The sequence below is a fragment of the Oncorhynchus kisutch genome, linkage group LG26 (genome assembly GCF_002021735.2).
Source record: "Oncorhynchus kisutch isolate 150728-3 linkage group LG26, Okis_V2, whole genome shotgun sequence".
In the NCBI taxonomy this organism is placed as follows: domain Eukaryota; kingdom Metazoa; phylum Chordata; class Actinopteri; order Salmoniformes; family Salmonidae; genus Oncorhynchus; species Oncorhynchus kisutch.
The window spans coordinates 13,870,560-13,883,545 of NC_034199.2; the positions used below are offsets into that span (position 1 = coordinate 13,870,560).

Sequence of the window (12,986 nt, forward strand, 5' to 3'; positions counted from 1 at the left end):
TCCTGGACTGCACACTCACACAGGGATCCAGGTGTATACAGTTACAGCTGTTCACTCAGGATGGAGGGTCTAAAGTGAATAGAGAAAGCATCTCAACTCAGACCCCAAACATAAATATCCTCCAATCAGGCATCTAATGCTATAATGAATCATTCCTTTGCCATAAACATTCATGATGTCCTTCGTTTCTTTGTTTTAAAGGAAAGGGCAATGTCTTACTGAACAGAACTTGGTTGGAATCTTGATTAGAAAATGAATGTCAACTATCAAGATTGCATGTTCAGCTACCAAGCTAACTAGCTATCTAGGGCACAACTACGTTGTTTTTCTTAACATGTTTTGTTCCAGTGAAAAACAGTGCATGTGTCACGACTTCCGCCGAAGACGGTCCCTCTCCTTGTTCAGGCGGCGTAACCCTCTGTTCCCCCATGTTTTTTTGTGAGTAATTGTTTCTATGTAGGAAGGTCCGTTATTGTGGGCTCTGTTTTTGTATTCCATTTATTATATGTTGAGTGATATATACATTTATTTACTCATATCTGCTGTCCTGTGCCTGACTCCTATACACCAGCTACACACAGACTTCCTTACAGCATGCTGCTATGTACTGTAGTTGCAATATTCTGCAGTATGATTACATTATGACATTTTGTTCAAGGCCGTCAGGATTCATTATTCTTAATTGAGTGCTTTGATTCGGTTTCAGGGGAATTTAAATGTGCTTATCAAACCCATTTCAAACGTCATTAGCAGAATAATGTCCCACACACAATTTTTTTGTAAAAACCTTCAGCCGATTGAAGCTTACGTCAATTGGCCATGCTCCCAGCAAGCTTTGTGGTGCCATTGGGAAAAGATGAGCATCAACCAATTGGTGCTTATGTCAATACATTGCATTCAATGGGAAAAGATGAGTGTCAACCAATTGACGCTTATGTCATACATTGCATTCAATGGGAAAAGATGAGTGTCAACCAATTGAAGCTTATGTCATACATTGCATTCAATGGGAAAAGATGAGTGTCAACCAATTGAAGCTCATGTCAATACATTGCATGAAAAATTATGTTAAATAAGCCTTTCACTAACTAATACTCACACTTTACCTTTTTCCCCCTTACTATCTCTGACTTTGCTGATAGCTACTTTATTGAGGAAAAATGTGTTTACTATGAATGTCATATGTGGTTGTCCCACCTAGCTATCTTAAGATGAATGCACGGCCTAGTACGGTAAGTCACTCTGGATAAGTCTGCTAAATGACTAAAATGTAAATGAGTGTCTCCTTCCTCTCTCTATCGCTCTCCCTCTCTCCCCTCCTTCACCTTCTCTCTCCCCCTCCCCACCATCTCCCCCTTATCTTCCTCCCCCCTCCATTCACTTGCCCTCCTTCTTCCCCTCCTCCTCCCTCCTCCTCCCTCCTCTCATCTCTCTCAATTCAATTTAAGGGCTTTATTGGCATTGGAAACAAATGTTAACATTGACAAAGCAAGTGAGATAGATAATAAACAAAAGTGAAATAAACAATCAAAATGAACAGTAAACTTTACACTCACAGAAGTTCCAAAAGAATAAAGACATTTCAAATGTCATATTATGTCTATATACACTGTTGTGTATATACAGCTCTGTATATGTGTTGACTCTACCCCCCCTCCCCTCTCTCCTTCACCCTGTCCCTTTCTCTCTTCCCTCCTTCTCGCCCTCCCCCTCCATTCTCTCCCTCCTTCTTTGCCCCTCCGCCTTTTCTCATCTTCTTCTCCCTCCTCTCCAACCTCCACAGACAGGACATTGACGCTGAAAGACAGGCAGGCAGGCAGACGAAGGCAGACACACAGACAGTTTCTAGAACTGCAAGACCATTGTGTCCAATTGAGGTAAAAATGCTTTTGGATCGATTGACTTCCAATTTCATATGCCGGGACATGATGGTTCCCCGGTCACAAGTATATATAATTTGGAAAGATTAAACTTTTTTAAGCCTTCAAAACAGCCCCTATGACTCCCAATTAAGTCACTTACTGTAATTGCAGGAAGTAGAAATGAAATGTATGGCCTCCTGGGGACACTCTTTAACAATGCCCTGAGCTTCAAGTCTTTATGTTAAGAATGGACCGTTCAACAGAGGATGGAAGACATTTGTTTTTGTGTAACTGCAGGGAGAGAATGAAGCCCCATGTTGAGGATGAATTAACCCATTTCATGTTGCCACAGTAAGCAGAACCTCAACACAGGGCATCCCTATAAGGCCACGATGAGTTATGTGGAAGCGCGGTTAGCTGGCTCAATTACAGTCCACGGGTGGGTAATGGTTATGTGAGGGCTATAGGTAATGCTTTTCTATGGAAGAAAGGCCTTGTTCTCTGTGGGACCAAGTTTTCAATGAGAAGAGTTCATTTCACATGGTCTGGTTGTAGGCTTGCGTTCATCGGGAGCATCTGTTGATCTCTCCCATACCTGGATTTTGTTTCCATTCTGCCAATGTCACTCAAAAGCTGTTCACTCCTTTACCGACTGTATGATACCAACTTCAAGTCATGTCTACCTTTCTGTAATGTAGTGGGGGGTGGGGCGAATTAATTAGGGTTATTTCTAAGATTGAGGCCCTTTAAAAAATATATATATTTCACCTTTATTTAACCAGGTAGGCTAGTTGAGAATAAGTTCCCATTTACAACTGCGACCTGGCCAAGATAAAGCAAAGCAGTTTGACACATACAACAACAGAGTTACACATGGAATAAACAAACATACAGTCAATAATACAGTAGGAAAAAAATGATACATACAGTGTGTGCAAATGAGGTGAGGTAAGGCAATAAAATAGGCAATAGTGGCAAGGTAATACGATATAGCAATTAAACACTGGAGTGATAGATGTGCGGAAGATTAATGCACAAGTAGAGATACTGGGATGCAAGGGGGCAAAATAAATGAATAAATACAGTATGGGGATGAGGTAGTCGGATGGGCTATTTACAGATGGACTATGTACAGGTTCAATGATCTGTGAGGTGCTCTGACAGCTGGTGCTTAAAGTCAGTGAGGGGGATATGAGTCTCCAGCTTCAGCGATTTTCCAGTCATTGGCAGCAGAGAACTGGAAGGAAAGGCGGCCAAAGTAGGAATTGACTTTGGGGGTGACCAGTGAAATATACCTGCTGGAGCGCGTGCTGCGGGTGGGTGCTGCTATGGTGACCAGTGAACTGAGATAAGGCGGGGTTTTACCTAGCAAAGACTTGTAGATGACCTGGAGCGAGTGGATTTGGCGATGAATATGAAGCAAGGGCCAGTCAACAAGAGCATACAGGTCGCAGTGGTGGGTAGTATATGGGGCTTTGGTGACAAAACGGATAGTGTTAGACTTCATCCAATTTGTTAAGTAGCGTGTTGGAGGCTATTGTTGCGAAATAGGAAGCCGATTCTAGATTTAATTTTGGATTGGAGATGCCTAATGTGGGTCTGGAAGGAGAGTTTACATTTTAACCAGACACCTAGGTATTTGTAGTTGTCCACATATTCTAGGTCAGAACCGTCCAGAGTGCTGGACGGGCGGGCGGGCGGGCAGGTGCGGGCAGTGATCGGTTGAAGAGCATGCATTTAGTTTTACTTGCATTTAAGAGCAGTTGGAGGCCACGGAATGAGTGTTGTATGGCATTGAAGCTCATCTGGAGGTTAGTTAACACAGTGTCCAAAGAAGGGCCAGAAGTATACAGGATGGTGTCGTCTGCGTAGAGGTGGATCAGAGAATCACCAGCAGCAAGACCGACATCATTGATGTATACAGAGAAGAGAGTCAACCCTGAGAATTGAACCCTGTGGCACCCCCATAGAGACTGCCTGAGGACCGGACAACAGGCCCTCCGATTTGACACACTGAACTCTATCAGAGAAGTAGTTGGTGTACCAGGCGATGCAGTCATTTGAGAAACCAAGGCTGTTGAGTCTGCCGATAAGAATGTGGTGATTGACAGAGTCAAAAGTCTTGGCCAGGTCGATGAATACGGCTGCACAGGACCTTGAGCATGGCTAAGGTGCACCCATGACCAGCTCGGAAGCCAGATTGCATAGCGGAGAAGGTACGGTGGGATTCAATATGGTCAGTGATCTGTTTGTTAACTTGGCTTTCGAAGACCTTAGAAAGGCAGGGTTGGATAGATACAGTGGGGCAAAAAAGTATTTTTTGAAAATTACAGGCCTCTCTAATCTTTTTAAGTGGGAGAACTTGAACAATTGGTGGCTGACTAAATACTTTTTTGCCCCACTGTATAGGTCTGTAGCAGTTTGGGTCTAGAGTGTCTCCCCCTTTGAAGAGGGGGATGACTGCAGCAGCTTTCCAATCTTTGGGGATCTCAGACTATATGAAAGAGAGGTTGAACAGGCTTGTTATAGGGGTTGCAACAATTTCAGCAGATAATTTTAGAAAGAGAGGGTCCAGATTGTCTAGCCCGGCTGATTTGTAGGGGTCCAGATTTTGCAGCTCTTTCAGAACATCAGCTATCTTGATTTGGGTGAAGGAGAAATGGGGGAGGCTTGGGCGAGTTGCTGTGGGGATGTGCAGGGCACTTGACCGGGGTAGGGGTAGCCAGGTGGAAAACATGTCCAGCCGTAAAAACATGCTTATTGGCCTCCCGGGTGGCGCAGTGGTCTAGGGCACTTGCAATGAAGCAGTGATCGCTGAGATGGGTTAAGACAGCAGACGTGTATTTGGAGGGCAAGTTGGTTAGGGTGATATCCATGAGGGTGCCCGTGTTTACGGATTTGGGGTTGTACCTGGTAGGTTCATTGATAATTTGCGTGAGATTGAGGCCATCAAGCTTAGATTGTAGGATGGCCGGGGTGTTAAGCATGTCCCAGTTTAGGTCACCTAGCAGCATGAGCTCTGAAGATAGATGGAGAGCAATCAATTCACATATGGTGTCCAGGGCCCTAACCATAAAGGGGTCTACACATAATACGCAAACAAAGCTGACGGAGCGTAGTGCAATGTCAATTTTTGTCACAAAAGCAGTGGTGCGCTCCGACATTCAACGTACTCCCGTGCCACTTGAATGCGCCGTATCATCCCTTTTGTAGCCATGGAGGCAGTGATGTGTAGGTAATGAAGCTTGATTGGTTCCTTGATCGGATCTATAAGCTATAGGCTAGGCATCAAAGTAGACTATTTTGCATTAATAAGCTAATATAATCTCATTGACAATAAACCAAAAAACATTGTAGCCTTATTAGAATCTCCCCAAAATGTATTTTGTTTTAAAGTAATAACTAATGATTCATTCAAGCAGCATATCAAATAAAATAAATGTTTATTTGTCAAATGCTTCGTAAACAACAGGTGTGGACTAATTGTGAAATGCTTACTTTACGGGCCCTTCCCAACAATGCCTGAGAGAAAGAAAATAGAGAAATATTAGAAAAGTAAAGCACGTAATAATAAAAGTATAGATACACGTCCTCCTGAGTGGCGCAGCGGTCTAAGGCACTGCATCGCAGTGTTGCGGTGTCACTACAGCCTCGGGTTTGATCCCAGGATGTGTCATTACCAGCTGTAACCGGAAGTCCCATAGGGCGGTGCACAATTGGCCTGAGTTTGGCTGAGGGGACATTATTTGGCTCATTGTGCTCTTGTGTCGGGTCGGGCACCTGCAGGCTGACTTCAGTCGTCAGTTGAACGGTGTTTCCTCCGACACATTGGTGCAGCTGGCTTCCGGGTTAAGCGAGCGGGTGTTAAGAAGCGCAGTTTTGCGGGTCATGTTTCGGATGGAGGCATGACTCAACATTCGCCTATCCCGAGCCAATGAAAAGTTGCAACAATGAGACAAGATTGTAATCATGAAATTGGGGTAAAAAAATGTAAAGAAATAAAAAGTATAGATACACAATGAGTAAGGATAACTTGGCTATATGCAAGAGGTACCAGTACGGAGTTGATGTGCAGGGGTACGAAGTCATTAAGGTTGATATGTACATATAACTAGGAATAAAGAGACAAGGCAAAAAGATTGATAATAAACAGTAGCGGAAGCATATTTGATGAGTCAACAGAGTTAGTGCGAAGAGGGTCAATGCAGATAGTCCGGGTAGTTATGGTTAACTATTTAGTAGTCTTATGGCTTGGGGGTAGAAGTTGTTCAGGGTCCTCTCGGTTCCAGACTTGGTGCATCGGTACCCCTTTCCATGTGGTAGCAGAGACAACAATCTATAACTTGGGCAGCTGGAGTCTTTGACAATTTTTCGTGTCTTCCTCTGACAATGCCTGGTGTATAGAGGTCCTGGATGGCAGGGAGCTCGACCCCAGTGATGTGCCGGGCCGTACTCACTTCCCTCTGTAGTGCCTTGCGGACGAATACCAAGCAGTTGCCATACGAAGCGGTGAAGCAACCAGTCAAGATGCTCTCAATGGTGCAGCTTTATAACTTTTTGAAGATCTGAGGGCCCAAATCTTTTCAGCCTCCTCGGGGGGAAGAGAAGCGTTGTCGTACCCTTTTCACGACTGTGTTGGTGTGCGGACCATGATAGATCCTTAGTGATGTGGACACAAAGGTACTTAAAGCTTGACCTGCAGTTACTCCCCAGTACACTCTCTCTCTCTCTCTCCCTCTCTGTGTGTTTGGGTGGTTGGCGACAGGTGTGCTGGAGTCAAAGCAGATCCCTACCCAGCTGCAACTCGTTCCATAATCAAGACCTCTACAAATACTCAGTCCTGCCACTTCCACTCTGCCAGATCGTAATCTCTGCTAATTTACCGCTCTGGCTCCTGTCTCCCATTCGACATCTTACCACCCTACAACCCTGTTCTGGATTTAGCTCACCACCACTACCTTGGATTCCCCTCCAGACCTGTTTACCCGGTTCTACCCAGTTCACTCCAACCTCAGTCTCCACATCTGGTTTTATACAACTCATCCGAGCTTCCCCGGATCTTCCCCTGATCTGTGTTACAATAAATATCTTGGTTCATTCATACCTGTTTCCTCGTCTGAGTCTGCTCTTGGGTTCCCCTGTGTCGCTCCGTCTAACAGTTTCCAATGGTCCACGATCAGCTCCTTTGTCTTGCTGACGTTGCAGAAGAGGTTTTTGACCTGGCACCACACTGCCAGGTCTCTGACCTCCTCCCTATAGGCTGTCTCATCGTCGTCGGTGATCTACCACTGTCGTGTCGTCGGCAAACTTAATGATAGTGTTTGAGGTGTGTGGCCATGCAATTGTGAATGAACAAGGAGTAAAGGAGGGGACAAAACACGCAACCCTGAGGGGCTCCCGTGTTGAGAATCAGCATAGGTTGTTGCCTACTTTCATCACCTGGGTGCGTCCTGTTAGGAAGTCCAAAATCCAGTTGCAGAGGGAGGTGTTCAGTCCCAGGGTCCTTAGCTTAGTGATGAAGGAGGAAACTATGGTGTTGAACACTGAGCTGTAGTCAATGAACAGTATTCTCACATAGGTGTTCCTTTTGTCCAAGTGGTAAAGGGCAGTGTGGAGCGTAATTGAGATTGTGTCATCTGTGGATTTGTTAGGACGGTATGCAAATTGAAGTGGGTCCAGGGTGTCTGTGATGAATGGTGTTAATGTGAGCCATGACCAGCTTTTCAAAGAATTTCATGTCTACAGATGTGAGTGCTATGGGGAAATAATGAAGTAATTTAGACAGGTTACCTTGGTGTTTTTGGGCACAGGGACTATGGTGGTCAGCATGAAACATGTACTGTGGTATTACAGACTGGGCCAGGGAGAGGTTGAAAATGTCAGTGGACACTTTCCAGCTGGTCAGTGCATTCTCTGAGTAAATGTCCGTATGGTCCTGCGGCTTTATGAATGTTGATGGTCTTACTCACATCAGCTATGAAGATCGTGATCAAATGTCCGTAGCCACGTCAGTGTTGCTTGCCTCGAAGCGAGCATTGAAGGCATTTAGCTTGTCTGGTAGGCTCGTGTCACTGGTCAGCTCGCGACTGGGTTTCCCTTTGTAATCCGGGAGAGTTTACAAGCCCTGCCACATCAGATAAGCGTCAGAGCCGGTGTAGTAGGATTCAATCTTAGTCCGGTATTGTCACTTTGCCTGTTTGATGGTTTGTCGAAGAGCGTAGAGGGATTTCTTATAAGTGTCCGGGTTAGTGCCCCGCTTCTTGAAAGCGACAGCTATAGCCTTTAGCTCAGTGCAGATGTTGCCTGTAATCCATGGCTTCTGATTGAAATATGTACGTACGGCCACTGTGGGGATGACTTCATTGATGCACTTGTTAATGAAGCCAGTTACTGATGTGGTTAACATCTCAATGCCATCGGATGAATCCCACAATATATTCCAGTCTTTGCTATCGAAACAGTCCTGTAGCTTAGCATTTGCTTCATCGCACCACTTCTGTGTTGAGCCTGTCACTGATACTTCCTGTTTGTCAAACTGGGAGTACACCGGCAGGGTGTATTATTTAATTATAAATCGGATTATTTCACATAGCGATGTGGGAAGCTTAAAGGCTAACTAGCTGGCAATATTTAGCCAACTTGCAAGGGAAGACAAGAGACTCTTATTTTGCTTTCCCAACAAATGAGAAGACAGCAAGAAAACCCAATAATCCACCCCAAAAGTTATTTTGTTTACAAGTAATAACTTGTGATTACAGGCTATTGAGAAATGGTAGAACCTGCTGTAGCCAACTAGCTAGTCATGTGCTTTTTTTCTCTGTGACCAAAACATGACGTTCTGTTTTTAGATGATATGGGAATGAATACACAAGCAGCATATCAACCTGGGATAATGTTTTAGGCTACACCAATAAATATACAAATATTTGGCAGGCATATTTTTACATTATAAATCTGATTATTTCACATGGAGATGTCAGAAACTAAAAAGGCTAGCTAACTTGCTTAGCAAGGCTAAAGCCAGCTAGCCAGGCTGCCAGCGAGCTAATACTAGCACGGGCAGGCGACTCTTCCTTGTTTTCACAAAATGAAAAGACTACATGAAAAGACTTTGTTATGAATGGGATTGGGACCGGTAAGGATATTATGTTACCCAAAGTGGTCCGCTACTCCAAAAATCCCTCTGCACGTGCGCACGTAGATCAACAGAGTGGAGCTTGTAGTAACCTTAACCCTAACTCTAGCTTCATGTCAACATCCCGGCTCAACCCTAAACCTAGCCTCAAAACTAACCCTAGCTTCATATCCACTTCCGGCTCAACCCTAACGCTAACCCTAAATCTAGCTTCATGTGTACGTCCCGGCTAAACCCTAAACCTCAGCCCCACCCTCCGCTGGGTTTGAAGAAAATGGATACATCTGGTTTTCAGGGATACAGTATCTTCAACCTAGTTTCCTTTCCCCCCGGATGTGTGTGTTGGATGTGGGGACGCCTGCTACGTTAGTTTACATCAAACCTAACCCTATCTTCATATCCACTCCGGGCTCAACCCTTACGCTAATCCTAACCATAACCCAGATTAATGTCCACATCCCGGCTCAACCTTAAACCTAGCCCCAATCCTAACCCTCGCTTCACCTCTACATCTCGGCTCAACCCTAGACATAACCCTAACTTCTGTCCACTAACCCTAAAATTAACATTTAATTAACCCCACCTCCCACTATATTGCAGAAAGGTAGGCCTCACTTGAAGCCTCACCTAGAGTTAATGTGCTTTTGAGTAACATCGGTAGAACGGTTGGGCTATAAACAACATTTGGGTATGGGATCGTTCAACAGATGCACCCGATGAAAGCAAGCCTACACCTGACCATGTGAAATGAATTGAAACTTGGTCCCACAGAGAACAAGGCCTTTCTTCCATAGAAAAGCATTACCTATAGCCCTCACATAACCATGACGCATCTGTGGGCTGCAATTGAGCTAGCTAACCGCGCTTCCACACAACCCATCATGAGCTAATAGGGATGCCCTGAGTTGAGGTTCAGTTTATTATGGAAATGGCTTAATTAATCCTCACCATGGTTCCTCATTCTCTCCCAAATTCTTACGTAAAGACTTAAAACTCTGGGTTTTGTTAAAGAGTGTCCCCATGAGGCCGTACATTGTATTTCAGCTTCCTGTGATTACAGTAAGTGACTTAATTGGGGGTCATGTGGGCAGTTTCGAAGAGCTATAAATGTTGAATCTTCCCAAATTGTACATATTTGTGACCCAGGGTCCATAATGACCCGGCATATGAAATTGGAAGTCAATCGATCCAAAAGCAGTTTTTTCCTCCATTGGACACAATGGTGTTGCAGTTCTAGAAGCTAAGAGGCTTGTGAGAATTCATTCTGAAGAGAATATTGGTTGAAAAAAATGTATTTACTTGAAACTGTCTGTCTGTCGAGAAGGGGAGGGGTGTATGTGAGTCACATCTTTTCCCATTGAATGCAATGTTTTGACATAAACATCAACCCTTTGACACTCGTCTTTTCCCATTGAGTACAATGTATTGACATACCCTTTGACACTCGTCTTTTCCCATTGAGTGCCATGTATTGACATAAACCTCAATTTGTAAACACTCATCTTCTCCCATTGAACGCAATGTATTGACATAAGCGTCAACCCTGTGACACTCGTCTTTTCCCATTGAGTACAATGTATTGACATACCCTTTGACACTCGTCTTTTCCCATTGAGTGCAATGTATTGACATACCCTTTGACACATCCTTTCTCATTGAATACAATAGAATACATTGTGTGCCCTGACACTGGGCCAAGAAATCTTTCTGACTGCTCCTGATAAAATAAAAGGCCCACGTTAGAAGTGCGGACGAATGACAGCATCTCCATGGGCCTTTTTCGAAGTTCTGTGAATTTAGTAAATCTACGCTGGTTTGAATAACATCAAGAAAGCAGAATGAGGGGAGGAGAAAACTCTTGAGCTTTGATGTATAGGATTGAGATGTGATGAGGTCTGTTCAAAGTGAGTACAAAGTAGTGTTAAGCTGCAAAAAAAAAACTAAATGCAGCTTAAGTCAAGGTTGGGAAGCTGAAGTAACAGGAGATGATGAAGGAATGTCCTGTCTCACCCAAAACGAAGGGTAGAAGATGAAACGCTGTCTGGCATAAAAAATAGATGCTTCGTTGTAAAGGTGTCTTGAGTTTTAAAACGCATTTTTGTAACTGCTACATCGCGAAAACGTGGAGGTACAGTTTTAGAGAAGATCTACTGTGATCGAAATGGTCTCATGTTTGATTAATCAGGTGATCATGTAAGCGCCTGCTCATTATCTATTGCAAAAACCTACCGTGTTGTATCCCCATCTATTGTGTTTATGAATAGTGAATAGTTACAACCATGTGGCTTTGAACATGAAGAGAAAACAACATGAAATTGGCAATGCTACAGACGTCTGCTCTCAGAAGTGGATCTGAGTTTGAGTCATTGATCTGCTGGTGCCGTATTGCCACAGTTAGCGCTGAGAGCTCGGCTTTCCTCTTGGGTCCCATAGAGGGGAATAAACCCCATTGACATAACTGTGGGAATATTTGCTTTTCACCCTGTCCCTTACAGCTTTTAATGCCTTCATGGTTTTTCTGTGAGGTTTTATTAACTCATTGTGTTTTTTTAAAACCTTTACTTAACTAGGAAAGTCAGTTAAGAACAAATTCTTATTTTCAATGATGGCCTAAGAACAGTGGGTTAACTGCCTTGTTCAAGGGCAGAATGACAGATTTTTACCTTGTCAGCTCGGGGATTCAATCTTGCAACATTTCGGTTACTAGTCCAACTCTCTAACCGCTAGGCTACCTGCCACCCAGTGCAATTTGAATGCATCTCATTGTGTAGTGGTTATCCATTGGGGCTGTTACAGCACTGCGTATCAGTGTGGAATTTAGTTTTGGTTGTTGTTGTTGTTGTTGTTGTAAGAGGATCCCACTGGGTGCCATGTCTCTGTGCTGTGTCTGAGTGATTTGTCTCTGTTGCAGGTCCAGTGCTCAAGCTGCAGCAGCGAACCCCTCGCCGGCGGGGCCAGCAAACTGCTGAACAGCCCTGAAGACAGTCTCTATTACAACCAGCTAAATGTGAGTTCAAAGTGGTGATAAAGCCCTTTGTCTGACTTTGGTTCCAGATGATAATACAATTAAATCTACCTGTGCCAGACCCTCGAGCCCCACCCCCACGGTTCTCTGCCTCTTGTCTTGAACATGTGCTTATGCTCTTTATCTGTTGCTTTCATGTCAGGATGTCTGCCTTCACGGTGAATAATTGATGTGGTTTATCAAAGCTGAGCAAGATGGATGCTTCATCAGGCTCACTTGAGCCCTTTGATACAAAAAAAAATATGCTGTGACTTCTGATACTATCAGCATCTGCTCTCATTCAACACAAAATCACTTTGAATTAAAAATGTATGACTCTCTGCTCATCTTTTGACTGTGTGCTCTTGGCCCTTTCCACAGAGAAATCTGGATTACCAGGGGAGCAAGAGGAAGCTGAGAAAACTTGGGTAAATAACTGCTTTCCTTCCTACAGCAACTCTAAACAGAGCAGGCCCTTTGTGGAATAGTAGAATCCAGGAATGGATTTTGTTTTCCTATCATGTAAATTGAGAGCTGAAAATAACCACTTTTTTTTTTACGAGCTCCTTTGCATCATTAGAGAGGGCGACATATTAAGGCTTTGTCAGCATGCTAATTTTAATTGTTGACAGTTTGACTATTTGTAAACCAGGTTTATAGGCGACCAAGTCAATGTCATATAGAAGAGGCTTAATTCCTCTCTGCCTTATCTATGTTAGATATTACTTTTATTAACGGGATTAAACTGACTACATTTTCTGTTTTGAAATGTTTTAAAAGAGCCGTCTTAACATTTTCCCTCTCATAATCTTCCTATCTTCAACATCACAGCTAAATCCAAGTGCTGGACAAAGTACTACAAATTACTGTCACCGGTAGAGTCATTCCCTGAGGAAGGCTACTCCACTGGGGCCCCTCCCACCCTGTCAAGAGGGCCACTCTTCAGTCAGAACTGAGCTACAACCCCTGTCAACTGGTAAGAGTC

At 43.9% G+C, this 12,986-nt stretch overlaps 1 pseudogene; it reads left to right on the top strand.

The window, feature by feature from the left end:
* The window catches only part of LOC109871153 (myosin-IIIb-like), a 102,171-nt pseudogene extending 90,195 nt beyond the window's left edge, over positions 1-11,976 (top strand).
* The last annotated feature ends 1,010 nt before the right edge of the window (positions 11,977-12,986 follow it).